Source organism: Triticum urartu, chromosome 4A, assembly GCF_056163025.1.
Source record: "Triticum urartu cultivar PI428250 chromosome 4A, HENAU_Tu73, whole genome shotgun sequence".
NCBI classification, from domain to species: Eukaryota; Viridiplantae; Streptophyta; class Magnoliopsida; order Poales; family Poaceae; genus Triticum; species Triticum urartu.
The window spans coordinates 345,518,398-345,530,910 of NC_141876.1; the positions used below are offsets into that span (position 1 = coordinate 345,518,398).

The 12,513-nt window shown below is 43.7% G+C and overlaps 1 long non-coding RNA gene across 2 annotated transcripts; it reads left to right on the forward strand.

Annotated features, from left to right (window-relative positions):
• The first annotated feature begins 1,670 nt into the window (after window positions 1-1,670).
• Window positions 1,671-7,656, forward strand: LOC125551550 (uncharacterized). 2 transcript variants are annotated; one of them, XR_007302781.2, is made up of 2 exons: window positions 1,671-5,230; window positions 5,502-7,656. It is a non-coding gene; the product is annotated as an uncharacterized LOC125551550 (long non-coding RNA). The 2 variants fall into 2 exon arrangements; XR_007302782.2 differs by having other exon boundaries at window positions 1,671-3,179.
• Window positions 7,657-12,513: the final 4,857 nt, after the last annotated feature.

Sequence of the window (12,513 nt, forward strand, 5' to 3'; positions counted from 1 at the left end):
CCTCATCAAGGCAGGGCACGGGCGAACGTGGTCTGCGCGCGGCGAGCGCGAGCACGCACGCGGAGGAGGAGCGGGGCCGCGGTGAGCGGAGCCACGGCGTGGCGGAGCGCGAGCGCACGGCGGTGGCTGCGGGGAAAAGGGGAAGGAGGGGGGCCTCACAAGGGGTTGCAGGGCACCGGGCAGTGGGGCGTGGGGCGGGGGTCGGAGATGAGGCGGCGATGGGGAGGCAGGCCGGTGACGACGGGCGAAGACGCAGGGGATGGGCGCCGGCGTCGAGGTGCGTTCGGCCGGCGCGGGATTTGGCCCCTCCCCGATCCAGTCGAGTGGCGGGGGGCCTGGGAGGAGGCAGGGGCGGCGTTAGACGTGGTGGAGGTCCGGCGGCGGCGGGCGTCGTCAGGGAGGTGGGGTGGTTCGATCCCGATCCAATCTGGATCGGGAGGTGGGAGAGGTGGCGTCGTGGGGGGAGTGGGGCGACGGGGTGGGTTAGGGTTTGGTGGTGGGGGGATATGGGGAGTGAGGGTGGCCGGTTGGGCCGGCCTGGTGGGTCGTGGCCCAGTTGGGCCGGTGGCCTGCTGGGCCGGAGCCCCGGGGGTGAATGCTTTCTCTTTATTTTATTTTATTTACCTTTTATTCATTTCTCTTTTATTTTAGTTGTACTATATTTTTGGTTTAGTAAAATATGAAAATAGCTCCAAAAATAGTGTGTCAAATTAATCCACTGTTCTAAGGAGTTTTACCTCAGAATAAAAATAGTTTAGTATTTGATAAACTATTTTAGGAGTATAACTAATTGTTTTGATGTTGTTTTAATCACTTAAGGGTATTTAAATATTTTATAAAGATGTTTTTACTCCACCAATAATATTCATGATTTATTTGTCACATTAAGAACATTTTAGTTTTGACTTTTGAAAACTTTAATCGTTTGACTTGATTTTAAATTTAAATTCGAACCGTTTTTGAACCATTGCGAGATTAATAACAGTAACCGAGGTGACGTGGCATCATTAGCGTGAAATTACTGTAGCATGATTACCCGGGCGTCACAACCATTTTGTAAAACGAACCAAAAATTCAAGTTTCTCCAAAAAACCATAAAAAATTCTGGTATTTCTACATAGACATATTGCACGAAGTGGGAAAGTTTCAGCTTAGTCCGCCAAGTAGTTTTGAACATATAGCTACTTAACTAAAGGATCCCATATTTTTTGTAAATTTTTAATTGAAGGGATCCCATTACATTTACTAGCTACTAATAGGATCCCTATGAGTCAAAGGGGCCCTAGAACACCGGGGGATCTCACGTGCTTTAAAAATGGTGGTAGAAGTCACACGCTTTGGCTGCGGCCATCGGTATTTCCTCCTATAGCCACACGTCAAGGTCGGCGAGGTTCTGTTGGGTTTTACTCTCGCGGTCGAGCACCTCGTACACTATTTACTCTCTCGTAAGAGTGGTTCGGTAAACCACAAGGGTAAGCATGAAGTAACCTAGCAATAATATGAATTGTTATAAAAAGTATTCCAAAGTGATAATATTGTTGGATGACAAGAAACCATCATTTATACTTAGTGAAAAATGTGTGTCTTGTCCTTTTCTGTCACTGATATATAGATCAGGCCAAGATTAGTGTGACGCGCCAAAACCGACGCTCCAGATGCCTTCCATTTATTCCGTTATCGCCATGTGTTGTTTTTTTGTTGCAATCTTCATCGCATCATTCGCATTGCACCGGCACTCTTTTGTCATCATTTTCCAAACTTGCATCTATTCGTCATTGTCACATCTCTCCCTTGTCATGATTGGTCATTCTGAGATCAACCACACTTGCAACATTGTTTTTTGTTTTCTCTCTTGCCTAAACCAAAGTCTTTCTCCATAGTACACATACCCCTTCATGTGCGTGTCTGAAACTCCCCCCGGACCCGAACCGGTCGAACATGGCCGATCGGTTTGGATCATATGGCTCCAAACCACTCCCCCAATCTGTCTATGTTATAAATAGCAGACAAAGACCTACCAATTTTATCCAAACCTAGATCCTAGGAACCTGTCTCGTCGCCGCTGCCGCTCATCCCAAATCCTCCTCACTTTCCCAGCCAAATCCACCTTCCCTTCCTCCTGAAGCACTCCACTCCTCTCGATCCTTGCTCGCCTCGCAAGCCTCGTCGCGGGTCAACCGCACCGCTGCTCATGGCCTGTACCAACCTCCTCCTCCGCCACCAAGTCCCACCGCCGCCAGTCATCCTATCTCCTTCCACCTCCGGATTGCCCCTGATCCAAACCCTCCAATCACCCATAGCTTCCAGATCCGTCGCCACCAACCTTCTCCTAGTCTCCCGACCTAGCCACCCGGCTCTCAGTGCCGCCTCCCTCTTCTTGCCGAGCATCCCCGCTCGAGGAGGAGCCCCGCTCACTCCTAGATCGATCCCCGCTCCCCTGCAGCTGAGCTGCTAGACCAGCCGCTCACCAAGAGCTAGCAGCAGCCCCGCTATCATCAGGCCAGGACCTCCTTGTCGCTCCTCTTCTCCCACTCCCCCTGTTTTTTCTTGTTGCCCCTGCCTCTCCCTATGGCCTGATCTCTTGCCGCTGACCGGAACTGACATGGCCGTCCTAAAGCCCCTGCCCCGAGCACCCCGCAAGAAGTAGCGATAGTCCCGAACAGCGCCGCCCATGGCCTTGTCTCTGGCCAGAACGAGTCGTCCCCAACCTCCACCTCGTCGCCCACGCCGCCGCCTTGCTCCGCCCTCGCCGTCCTCCTACCGATGAGCAGCACTAGCAGGTCTTCCTCACCGCCCCTTCTCCCTTCCCCTTTCTCTTCTTCGGTGAGTCTTCCGCTATCTCACCCGACCCCCTCTGTCGATGTTCCCTGTTACAGCGCCGACCACCTCCACGGGACCTTCTCCGGCCATCCCTGTTGGTCGGCGGCCTCTCTTGCCCGTTGACTACGCCGCCGGAGCCCTGCCTTGCACCATCTCCCCGTTGCCTGCGAGCTCGTGCTCGAGCCCTGCTTCTGCGGGCGTCCTCTGCATCGCCCCCCCCCCCCCCCCCCCCCCCCCCCCCCGCGCTCACACGACTGCGTGCATTGACCACATCCTGCTGACCACGTTAACCCGCGACCTGGGCCGCAGCGTCGCCAGCCCAGTCAGCCTCCTCTGCTCCGACCGGGCCTCAGCCCATGGTGAGCCACTGCTGCGGCTACCTTTGCACTATCGGCCCAAGTGCAGTTTTGGCCCATTCTGTCTTTTTTCTGTCCAGCGATTTTAGTAATTATCCAGAGAAAACTTGCGTTACAGAAAAAAAACCCTCCATGTTCATGCATTAATAACTCATAATCCGTGCATTGTAATTAAACAAACTTTATATGTAAAATGCTTAGAATTTCATGTACTTTCATAATTTGCAACTTTCATCCATGTTAAAAATGTTAAAAATTGATTTGCATTAATTTGCATCAATGAGATGTTGAAATGATTTATTTCATAACTAAATAATCATAGCTCCGAATTAAATAAACTTTATATGTAAATGGGTTAGAAAAGTGCATAGTTTAACATGGTGGCATTACTTTGCATGTTTAACAACTCTAAAATTATGTATAGGGTAGAACAATACCAAATTTGAAATATGCATGTGGGGATTTTCCATAATTGTAGTTTGTTATTTTTGGCCTCATTTAAACTTGCCTAAATAGTTAGTTTAGTTATGCTTCACGTCTTGCCATGTTAACCAATATTTAAGCTTGTCTTTTTCATAAACGAGAGCGCACTAAATAATTCGCATGTGGTGTTTCGTCAATATGTAACTCATTGCATATTGAGCTCCACTTAATTTGTAGTATTGTTTGTTGCACTTTGCCATTCCATGACTCATTAAACCGGACATCCATCATACTTGATTGTGCATCATGCCATGATTATGCTTGTTGGTTTACCATGTTGTTTCTTCTTTCTAGTGTTGCTTCTTCTTGATAGTTCCGGTAACGTTGCGATTGTGAGGATTAATTCGACTACGTTGATTCGTCTACATCATGGATTCAGTCTTCTTCCTAGTGGGATTTCAGGAAAGATGACCATTACCTTGAATACCGCTACTATCTTTGCTTGCTAGTTATCTCGATGCTATCGCTATGTCGCGCTACCTACCACTTGTTTATCAAGACTCCCAAAGTGTCATGATAAGCCTCTAACCTTTCTACCATCCCAGCAAACCGTTGTTTGGCCATGTTACCACTTTGCTTAGCCCCTCTTATAGCGTTGCTAGTTGCAGGTGCAGTTTGAGGTTGTTCCATGTTGGGACATGGATATCATGGGATATCACAATATCTGTTATTTAATTAATGCATCTATTTAGAATCATTATAACTATGCAACTTTCGAGCCCTCCCAGACCATCAACGTTCAGAGTCGTCGGATCGTCACTTGTTACCATTTTCGGCCGTCAGATTGGCCTGGGATCGCATGCACGCTCGCCTCGTTCGCTACAGTTGAGCGCTAATCGTCCTGGGCCGCTTCTCCGGTCACTTTTTTGGGCCTCTGTCGTTAAATTGGCCTTAATGGGCTTCTAGCAGCCTCCCATCCGTGCAGGTGCAGCTGAAGGGAAAATTAATAAAGCTTCGTGAGGTTGTCTAAAAAAATCAAGGGAAAAAAGTTGTCTAAAAAAAGCTGAAGGGAAAAAAATACATGACTCGCAACCCTCGTTTGGTTCACAATCACAAGGTCGCAGCCTTCCTCATTCGCGTGGCGGCTCCTCGGTCTTCGCGACCATGTTGGGCTCCGATCGATGCGGGAGAGACGACTCCCATGGCCACCGCGCTGTGATCTGACCGACGCGACGAACGGCCTTGACGGGCGATGGCACGGTGTCCGCTCGGTCGCACTTGCACAGCGCGACGGGACAATGCAGTAACGACGAATAGTAGTATGTCGATTGGAGTTCTATCGCCAGTGATTGATTGATTGGTTAATGGCCATAAAAACAGGTCAGTTTCGTTTGTCCATTCATATTTATCTTTAAGTCACAGGCGCCCATATAATCCCAACCTGGCCGCTGCTCCTTCCTGCTCCTTCCCCAAACCATTCTGTGACAGAGATTGGTGATGCTTAGGTCTCTAAGTTATTCTAATCCCCCCTCCTTCCTACCCCCCACCCCCACCCCCTCTTCCCCCAATTCTTCATCCATTTTCAAAATTTGTTTCATTGATGTTGTTCTTTCTGTTCACAAACAACGCAGGTACGTTCTGGTAGGTTAGCTCATTATGCTGGATTAAACGGTTTAGGGATTACCCATTTAGAATATGATGTGCTGATTTTAAATTCAATGTTTTTGTCGAATTTTTTCTATAATAGTTTAGAGACATCTACAGATTATCCCTTGCTGCTCGCATTATTCTTTGACCAAGTGCACAGTGCACTTAGGGTAATCATCTGAGTTTTTGCAATCTGCTGAAATGTTATCCCTTTTATGAATTTGTTCTTTGGCTCATAATTCGAAATGATTGCAGGATCTCTAGAGGACGGATTTCTCCCCGCAAAAAAGGAAAGAGAAAAAAAATGGATTTCTTTCTTTCTTGCAGCTGAATCTACCAATATCCAGTGGTCAACGGACAGGTTAGTATGAGTATCCTCATATGCTGTTATGCCTCATTTAACTTGTGCGCCATCTAACTATCTATGCATATTATATTTACCTTTCTATTCGTACAATATGATGCCACTCTCTATGATTGATTGAAATAATTGCAGTACTGCCTGTTGTTTTTGCCCTATATATGTAGCAGGTTAGTTAGCAAGTTAAAAATGCACAAACGAAACAGGAATATTGTTCAAGGTGCTGATGCCTCCACATCACATTCTGGATATGAACACATTATGCCTATCAGATCACTTTCACAAAACTTCTTATGCAGCAGAATAAGCCAACCTAGTGAAACCGAAGTTCAGTCGATTAATCCAGAGAACCTGCTTTAATTTTGGGGGTGCAAAGAATAGCATCACTAAAGAAAAAAAATCTGTAACTCGATGCAGAGTTGGGGAAAGAGGGTAGGTAGGAAGGAGGGGACACTTGGAGAAGGGGGGAAGATGAATGTCAACCATGCCCACCGGTGAAGGATCTGCGGAAGTATGGAGGGGAATGGGGAAGGAGAACTGGACGATGGAGCCCATGCTACCTGTATGTGTAATTCTACTGGTTTTAGTGCGTCTAACATATTCTTTATCCTGCCATTCATTTAACAAATTGCACAGCACGAAAAATGAGTTCCTTATCTCAGCCTATAATGTTCTTTTCCTGCAATTTGATGTCAATAAATCCATTTTGACGCTTGCCCTGCTGAAAGTTACACCATGAAATATAGAGGATTTTAATTTTGTCAGTAAGTTGTCAGATTATTAAACTTATAAAGTTTTTTCTATTATTATGCATCTATATATGGGTACCTTGTGAATTTATGGTCGGAGCTGAGAGGAAGCTGAAAATAGTAAACAAGTCAGCACAGGTTGGTTTTGATGCATTGCTTGCCAATTTGATACATATCGACATACAGTACCATGCTTGCTATATCGCACTGATGGTCGAGCCCGGCCATCGAAGCCCGACGACAGTGACAATGGGAAGGAAAATTTTTGGTTAGTCGGCCCTTCGTTAATTTATTCTATGTGATAATATTAGTCCGCACTAGGATTTAGGCTGCAGTAATTTCTTGATATAGATGGAATTAGCTAGGGGCAGCAATCTCTTATTTTATCCTCACAAAATGATACCAGAAATTAGACATGCCATGCTGATTCTATCATTTTGATTAAATTTGTAACAGATTGTGTTTGTGTTTGTGTAGTTATGAAGAGTAAAAACAACGTATAGATTTTACAAGATAGTTGGATCAAGTAAAAAAATGAAGGACCACAACAAACTATTAAAAACATTCAACATATTTGCTATGTATTAATAAATCTTTGTCTCATAACAGTCCCTTTGGTTACTACATACTTGTCCATAGGACTATAGCAGTCTTTGTTTCATATGATTCCACCATTGTTGTCCTCTACAACAAGAAAAGAAAGTTTTCTACGATGTCTTTGGCTCTTCCTATACAAAATTCTAATACAACTATGCGCTTGCTGAAGAAGTAAAATATAAATTTGTTTATCTCTGGACCCATATGATTTATTATTGGGACAAATAGCATAAGCATATTAACTAATGGTAATGTTACTCAGACTTATATGTTACTAAAATGATGCACACTTACCTTATTTGGCCTGATTTGTTCTTTTTTTGTGAATTTTTGAATTTTTTGAATTATTGATTTATAGTTTTAGTTGTGTATTAGCATCTAAGATGGAATCAAAATAAATTAAATAAAGAAAAATATTTTTCTCAGTCTCGTGTGCCATATTCCCTAACTCTCTCACCCATGCAGGTGGATTTTACAAGTTTTCATTCTGCTTGATAGCACTGCAGTGCCATAATTTGAGACATGCATAGAAGGCCCTGTCTTCTTAGATGGACTATATGTTTATATGCTCATAGTTAGTGTAATGTATTGTAGTGATCCGCATGTTACGCAAATTCATGTCAATATTCAAGGATACATTGCACTTTTTTCTAACTGAAATGTGAACTGATCATATGACTGATATATGCTATTAGGAGGTATATATCAATCCTCACATATTTTTTGATTCCGTAATGTTATTACTTCCATTTTTGTTATTTATGTTTCTTCCGTGCGCCTAGCTATGTATAATATCTAATTTTAACAAATGTGATGCTCGCCTACAGCACGTAGCAACAATTACAACATGCTATTTATGACCATCATCGCTATGTGCTTCTGTGTTGCTAAGCTATTTTGTTTCCAGAAATTTTCACGGCGATGCGACTTAGGGTGATCATGAAGTAACCATAAGTTCCAGATCTTCAGAAAAAGATGATCCATTAGATTTTCGTAGTTAACTAATTAACATAGCTGTTATGCCATTTTACCGTTCTGACATCAAGAGTGTACATACCCATATCATGGTGATTGGTAAAAACAAGTTACCCTTCTACTTAAGATTTGTGGTTACTTTTGATTAACACATAATAACATACATTTCTATGTATCCATATATTTCTGAATTCACTATCATTCTATTGTAAAAATGGACGGGCGCGGCAACGCGCACCGTCACGGTCTAGTATACTTGGTAATGGGTGGATGGATTAGCCTTTTGCTTGGTGTTTTGTTGCACTCTTGCTGTCTTAGTTTTCGTCATACCGGTGTTATGTTCCTTGATTTGTGTTCCTAACATGGTCAGGGTTTATTTGACCCCCTTGACGGTTTGCTTTGACTAAACTCTTCCAGCAAGGCCCAACTTTGGTTATACCATTTGCCTAATAACAACTAAAACTTGCACAGGGACCAGCTAGCACCTAAGGATAATTAATCAACAATTTGGGCCAGTCCTCCTCATGAGTGCTTGTCCAAACCGGGCAGCCTGCGGGGCCACTACGAGAAAACTTGAGGATTGGTTTTACTCATAGCTTGTCCCATCCGATCATGGCCTGAGGCGAGATATGCGCGGCTCCTATCAAGGTGTCGGCACATTGGGAGGTCTTGCTGGTTTTGTTTTACCGTTGTCGAAATGTCTTGTGCACTGGGATTCCAAGCTTGATTGGGTTGTCCCGAGATGGAGATTTACCTCCGCAAATTGTGAGAGTTTATGATGGACTAAGTTGGGACACCCCTACATGGTTTATTCTTTTCGAGAGCTGTGCCCCCGATTATGTGGCAGATTGGAAATTTATAATATACGGTTGTAGAGAACTTGACACTATGTCCGAATTAAAAATATACCAACCACGTGTGTAACCGTGACCGTCTCTTTTCAAGTGTGGTTCGAGAGAAGAACATTGTGGGGTTATGAGTGAATCGTAAGTAGATCAGGATCACTTCTTGATCATTAATAGATTGCAACCGTTATGCGTAGTTTCTCTTCTTATTCTTGTACTCATAAGTTAGCCACCATACAAATGCTTAGTGCTTGCTACAACATCACCACTTATACATTCCATACCCATTAAGTTTTGTTAGTCTTGATACCCATGGTAATGGGATTGCTGAGTCCTTGTTGCTCACAGATTACTACAACAATAGTTGCAGGTATAGGTAATGCGATGATCTGACCTGAGAGCGATGGTTGCTTGTTTTGGAGTTCTTCTGCTTCTTCTTCGATCAAGGGATAAGTTCCGGGTTGGGTGCCTGGGATTAGCAGGGTGTATGTTGTTCTTCTTTTTCATTTGATTTCATCCGTAGCCAGATCTTGCTCTTGTATATGATGATGGCTATGTATAGATGTACTATTGTATTCATGGTGTAGCTTGTGGCGAGTGTAAGCCTTTACCTTGTATTCTCATCTATTTAGTACATGGTATGTTGTAATGATATCCACCTTGCTATGCGCTCGAAATGCGTTTGAGCCCCAATCATGAACTCATAACATGATTGGGATAGAATCGCATCTTGGGCGCTACAAGTTGGTATCAGAGTCTTACCGACCGCAGGAGCCCCTTGATTGATCGAACCATTGCCGTTGTTGTATCTAGAAAAAAACCTATTTTGAGTCTAGCTATATATCAGATAGTAGGAATTATTTTTGCTGCTTATCCCCTTAGTCGCTTTGGTGAGGAATTGTGACATAGGTGTTTTTATTCCATTACTCTTCCCACTCAATTTTTTTAGGATCATGCGGGTATTGTAGGAATCGGTTTGACATCATTATGACGTGAACTCTGTTATTGGTGCCTCCTATCATTTAGAGGCTATGGAAGTGTCCCAAGGAGTTGAGCTCCAAGGTGTTTTTGTCACAGTGCTTATCATTTTAGTTCTGGAATATCAGAGGACACCGACATCGAAAACGCTTCTATACTCCTTGTGGTGAGAGTAGTTTAGAACCACCCAGTACTAGGGAGAGCGATCAGATGTATTTCCATAACTAGTATATTAGATGTTTTTCAAAGGTCTGAGGTACACAGTTTCCAAGGTTCTTGGTTATGTGTTGAGGAGACGGTACATTTAGAGCGTAGAATTCTGCTAGGAGTTGTGTGATGATATTTGCTCCTTGTACTTGTTGTACCAGATTGCATAACCGAGAGTTTCAGGAGTTCTTAGGTGGGAATTCAAGTAGTTACCAAGGATTTTCCTTCCAACAAATGCATGTGGGGTTATGTATTTGTTTTCGGCTTATTTGGGAAGCCCAATCCTTTGTTTTGATTTGAGTTGTGGTATTTGTCGTGGTTTTGTCTCGGCAGATGTCCTTAGTGTGAGGACTTAGTCGTGTGGTCAATGCATCTATGTGGTAGCTTGAGAGGGGTTGAGTGGGATGAGAGACGCGAGGTTTTACCCAGGTTCGGCCCCTCACGGTGGAGGTAAAAGCCTACATCCCGCTTCATTGATATTGATGATGATGCTCACGATTACAAGGGTGCTCTTTCGCTACCTCTATCTTGAGATCTATTAACTTATTTGTCTAAACTTGTGAAAACTTGTCCCTCTTGGGGTGCCCTGTCCCTCCTTATATAAGTTGGAGGGGAGGGTTACATGTGGAGTCCTAGTAGAACTAGGACTATTCTATTACACGTGGAATCCTAGTCTTGCTTCCTTTGTAAGGGAATACTCCTTATGCCTATCCTCTTAAGCTGGCCTAACATAACATGAGTTGGCCTTCTGGGCCATCGGGTCTTGTCACTCCTCTGACCCGCCTGCCAAGTAATTAATGAGTCTCTAGGCCCGGTCGGGTCATAAGTGATTCGCCAGTCTTCAGGCGGGTTACCGATGAAGCGCTAAGTCGCAGCCGGGTCATATCTCCGGCCGGGTTACACCATGGGGTATATCCCCGACATTAGCCCCCAGTTTAATTTGGATTTATTCATGTTAAACTGATCCTACAAAAAATAAACACAAGAACAAATATGACAGGTTGTGCTCCGGGATAAAGGTTTTCCGAATTGGCACCTGATCATCCTTAAATCCTTGTCATTTCCTTCTTGATACGTGTCCATAATGTCATATAAAATCTCCTTTAACAGATATGTTCAAACTTTGCCAATGCAAAAGATCCGGGTACTTCTTCTGAAAATTTAGGGTCAATAGGCCAGCTTAAAAATCAATTTGCTGACATTGGTTTCTTTTGAAAAAATATTATAAAGAATAATCTATTTGATTCGGCTTCCTATGATGTAGCGACCCGACCTCAAATGGTCAAGTCTCTGTGCTTCAGTGTCATCCCTGGATCGATAATGCTGACACACACAGTACTCGAAGGATTTATAACAGAGTAGCAATCACACACTATTACATCGAATGTCTCCAAAGAGAACTTATTACAATAATATGGCTTAAGGCCATCTAATGCGATAACAGCGGAAGGCTTGGAAGATAAAGTGAGTCCATCAACTCCAACGGCATAGCTGAGCTGCACGGCAACGACCTAACGAACCTTAATCCTCGTCTGAAAAGTCTGCAACATAATACGTTGCAGTCCAAAAACGGGTCAGCACAAGGAATATGCTGGAAAAATAACACAGTAGAGCAGAAACAGAATAATGCTATCACTACATGCATATATGGCTGGTGGAAAGCTGTATGGTTGTAGTTTTGCGAAAAGCCAATTTTTCCCTACAACAACGGAATAGATTTTAATTTACTATCATGGTGGTTGAAACATCATTGAGAAGGTATCCCCAACTCAATCCCAATTAAAGTGAATTAACAACCCAACAGTATTAATTAAGCATGGTGAGATACATGTGATAACCCAAGTACTAGATACTCAAGAATTGTCCATAACCGGGGACACGGCTAATCATGATTAGATTGTATACTCTGGAGAGGTTTGCGCACTTTTCCCCACAAGACTCGATCGCCTCCATTGAATTTCTCGCACTACATGGTGTTTGAGAAATGGATGACCGAGACACAGTCTTTCAGAAACGTTAACTCTCTACTCCGGGTAGACCATACCAAACCTACAAAACCCACTACCTGCTGATCTACGTCTTCAAGAGCTTCACGTAACTTACTCAACTATGCTAGAGCCCATAATAGCTTGTGGCTGCACACGGAAGTTTCTAGCATGAATCATCTCAGTTCCCTTTGAGCCTGGGTGGCGGTCCATAGGAAGATCACACGCGTACCCCGGGATTTCCAAAAAAACAGACAACACTGGGTTCTCCAGGTGCCTCAATCCACCCAGTTGTTTGATTAAGTTGCCACCTTAAGTTGAACCATTAATTAACAATCTCACATCTGACATGAATTTCACTCAAACCCAAACCACATCTACGAGCATAGCATAGCAATAAGCAATACGTAGAAGTAACTCCCAAGGGTTTGAATGTAACAGGGCAATAGGTTCTACCTCAGCAACTACTTCCCAACCCACAAGTTAATGACATCCTAATCATGCAATGTTTGAGGATTGGAACTAATGCATACAAACTGGGTAATAATGGGATATGATCAAAGTGTTACT